Source organism: Jaculus jaculus, chromosome 7, assembly GCF_020740685.1.
Source record: "Jaculus jaculus isolate mJacJac1 chromosome 7, mJacJac1.mat.Y.cur, whole genome shotgun sequence".
Classification (NCBI taxonomy): domain Eukaryota; kingdom Metazoa; phylum Chordata; class Mammalia; order Rodentia; family Dipodidae; genus Jaculus; species Jaculus jaculus.
In genome coordinates this window covers 76,565,150-76,569,042 of record NC_059108.1, presented here as the reverse complement: position 1 = coordinate 76,569,042, position 3,893 = coordinate 76,565,150, and the positions used below count along the sequence as shown (strand labels likewise).

The window sequence follows — 3,893 nt, the reverse complement described above, 5'->3', positions numbered from 1 at the left end:
TGCAGGGCCTGGTAGTCCTCTAATCACTCTAGTTAAGAGAAGGGATGCTGGGATTATTGTCTCCTGAAAAATTCTGAGAGAAGCAAAGCTGGGGCAGTGCAAGGCAAATGTGAGGGAAAACATAAAGAACCAGTGAGAGAGTCTTTGCTGGGCTGTTAGCTTTGTAGTTTGTGACATAAATCCTCTTTTTTGTGTTTCTGCACAATCTTCTGTAAAATCTACTTTACTCCCTAGGGCTGTTTTGGAGTGGATTTTCTTTTTTAAAGAGAAGTGCTGGGTCCTGCTGTGCAGTTGGCAGAAAGCAAAGGCACAGGCTGTCCGCTCAGGGCATCGCCCATAGGTTTCTCCTGCTCTGTGGACTCCCCCTCCACCCCTGCCTTTGTCAGATCTCCAGTGAGGAACTGTGGGCGGTGGTGCATAGAATGTGGGCAGGGCATAAGGTACTCTCTGCTAAGCAGGAGGTCCAATTGGGGTGCTGAGGTTTGATTAGTGTTTCAGCTGTAGAGAACTCCCCACGGAGGCCTCCCCTTTCATTTATGTATTTATTTTATTTTTAAATCTTACTTGTCTTCAAGGTGTCTGCATAGACTATTTAATGATTTCTTTCAGGTGGCCTTAAGAGTGATTCTAAGGAGAGAGCCACCCCATCATACCTCAAAAAGGCTCTGGCTGAAACTTAAAAAGATTGGTGAAACAAGCAAGGGTGCTGTTTTCCTGGTGAACCGGATACCAGCACAAGGGTGAAGGACATCAACCCAGAGAAAAATCAACTCCTACCAAATCAGAGAGCCAGAGACCCAGAGGCCCCCAACACCTCATCACTGAAGCAGACCAAAAATGATCCCAATATGGCTCAGGGAAATTTTGCGGAAGACGGCGGGGAAAGTATGCCAGAGCCACATGTTGGGTCATGATATGCAAAGATATTTATCCTACCCATAACTGAGGGCTAACTCCACAATGCATGACCCATATACCTCAGCAAGGAGGAGCCAAGGGGAGAGGATAAGGCACGGATGAGCCTAATAATGGTACCAAACTGACTATATATGCTGAATGCAAAACTAATTAATAAAAAAAAAAAAAAATTAAGAGCCGGAAGGTGGGCACTGCCGCCTGGGCCTCCCTCCCTCCCTCCCTGTGTCCCCAGCTCCCCGCGGCCCAGGGCGGCAGCCGCACACGGGAGCCTGGACCCTGCTCGCAGGCCATGGGGGAAGGGGGCGCCCCGGCGGCGCTGGTGGCGGCGGCAGCTGCAACAGCAACAGCAGCCACAAGGCGGGCCGCTAGGGCGCGGGGCGCACCGCCATGGGCCTGGCCAGGCTGCAGGAGAATGTGTTTGCTGGGCAATCAAAGATCTAGTCCTCCATGAGCCCGAACAAGTGCCCTGGAATGCGTATTCCCCTTCAGGAAGAGAACTCAGTTATACAGCACAAAGTCAAATGCCAAGCTAAACCATTAGCTGGGATCTACAGGAAACGAGAAAAGAAATGCTGGGAACGCCATAAGAAACACCATGAAGTCTGAGGAACAGAAGATCAAAGATGCCAGGAGAGGTCCCCTGGCACCTTTTCCAAACCAAAACTCTGAAGCAGCAGAACCTCCAAAAAGTCCACCCCCATCATTTGATTCTACCAATGCAGTTGTCACCAAGCAAGCCCTGAAAAAGCCCCTCAAGGGCAAGCAGCTCCCCCCTGAAAAAAGCTCAAAGAAAAACGCAGCAGAATCGCAAACTCACAGATGTCTACCAGGTCCGAAGGAGCTCCAGGAAGAGCAAAGCTGAGCTGCAGTCTGAAGAACGGAAAAGAATAGACGAGCTGATGGAGAGTAGGAAGGAAGAAGGCATGAAGATTGACCTCATTGATGGCAAAGGCAAGGGCGTGATTGCCACTAAGCAGTTCTGCAGGGGCAACTTTGTGGTGGAATACCAGGGGACCTCATTGAGATCACTGATGCCAAGAAGCACAAGACCCCTCCACGGGCTGCTACATGTACTATTTTTAGTATCTGAGCAAAACACACTGCGTGGATGCCACTCGAGAGACAAATCGCCTAGGGAGACTGATCAAAGATGGCAAATGTGGGAACTGCCAAACTAAACTGCATGACATCGATGGTGTGCCTCACCTCATCCTCATCGCCTGGCGTGACATCGCGGCGGGAGAGGAGCTCCTGTGTGACTATGGCGACCGCAGCAAGGCCTCCATTGAAGCCTACCATTGAAGCCTACCCGTGGTGGCTACATGGTGGTGCCCTCCCCTCCACCTCCCCTTCTTCAAAGGACAAAGTGCTCTCAAAGGGAAATGATTTTTTTTACATACTTAATCTTAGCGAATTCAGATGTTTTTAAAAGTATAATAAGATGCCTTTTCACTGTAGTATTTAAATATCTGTTACAGGTTTCCAAGGTGGACTTGAACAGATGGCCTTATATTACCAAAACTTTTATATTCTAGTTGTTTTTGTACCTTTTTGCATACAAGTCTAACGTTCATGCTTCCCGTGCATGCAGTCAAAGACTCAGCACAGATTTTAGAGGAAAGAGTCAACCTTGAACTAGGAAGCTGGGCGAGGCTTTGCCCCGCGTTGAAAGCCAGAACTTACCCCGCACCCTAATGTCCCACGACAGGCAGGTGCGAGGTCACCGCTGCCCCCCACGCACGGCCTGGACGGGATGTCTCCAAGCTCTTGTTCTCATCGTCTCAACGGACGCGCATCAAAGTGTATGAATATTTTTTAAAAAGCAGTGAGTTAGTCTCCCCTCTGCTTTCTTGAACGCTTACCTGCCTGGGGCCTGGAGGCGCCAGCCAAGCGCAGGCCTTCTCTTCCAGGGCTCGCTGCTTTCCCAGGCACCTCCAAGCATCAGGGTGGGCATCAGACTAGAGGTATGCCCGGAAAAGCACTTTTCCCTGAAACTGCGTTCATTCTTTATAGAAATGTGAACACTGAATTTATTTTAAAAAATAAAAAGTAAAAAGAAAAAAATTAAAGAAAAATGGAAAAAAAATCCACAGAAAACAACTTACATGTATATAGGTCTTGAAGTGAGTGAAGTGGCTGTGCTTTTCTTTTATTTTGGTATTCTTTTCATTTTTATCTTTTTTTTTTTTTTAAAGAGGAGATTTTCGATGGTATTCTATTCTAATCAAAAGAAAAGTTTTGTAGTGGGACCAGAAATTACTAAAACTGATCCCCTCCCCCTTTCACTCCCTCTTTTGCTGCCAAGACCTGTTTGTTGATTCCCTGGTGTCCTTAGCAGCCTGCCAGCCTCAGACACCAGGTGTGTGTGGCAGCCAGCAGGGCTCAGGGGCAGGAAACCGGGAGGAGGCTCACATGTGACAGCAGGAGCGCAGCTTCCTTCTCCCTCCCTGGGGAGGACCTGGTCCTCACTCTTCACCTTCAGTCCAAGGATGGGGCTCGGGAGCCAGTACATGTGAATGGATCCAGGTATGATACCCTTGCCCTTGACCCCTGGCCTCATGACGGTGCAACCTAAGAAAGTCTTCCCTGCAACCCCCCGCCCCCACCCCTGCTAGCCTGACCACAGAATTGGAGGAGGATCCGACAGGAGCATCTAACTGTGAGATTAAATGTCTTGGTTGTACCTATTTTGTGATTTAGCTTTGTATTTAAATAGCAAACAAACAAAAAAGGAAATAAACTTAAAAATTATTTGTCATCATAAAAATGAAACAAATATTAAAATATTTATTGCCAGGCCAAAAAATAAATAAATAAAAGAGTGATTGTAAATAACATAGCATGGCAATGATCTTTGTAGGTTACAAAGGAATGTCCATTTAAATAAAAATTACTTTGACTGTGAGTGAGAAATAGTTCCACATTCTATGTAGAGGTTGTCTTTCCCTGGTGACTTTTACTTGCTGACTATTCTA

At 47.3% G+C, this 3,893-nt stretch overlaps 1 pseudogene; it reads left to right on the top strand.

Annotated features, from left to right (window-relative positions):
• The first annotated feature begins 1,290 nt into the window (after positions 1 to 1,290).
• LOC101614114 lies at positions 1,291 to 2,220 on the top strand (annotated as a pseudogene).
• Positions 2,221 to 3,893: the final 1,673 nt, after the last annotated feature.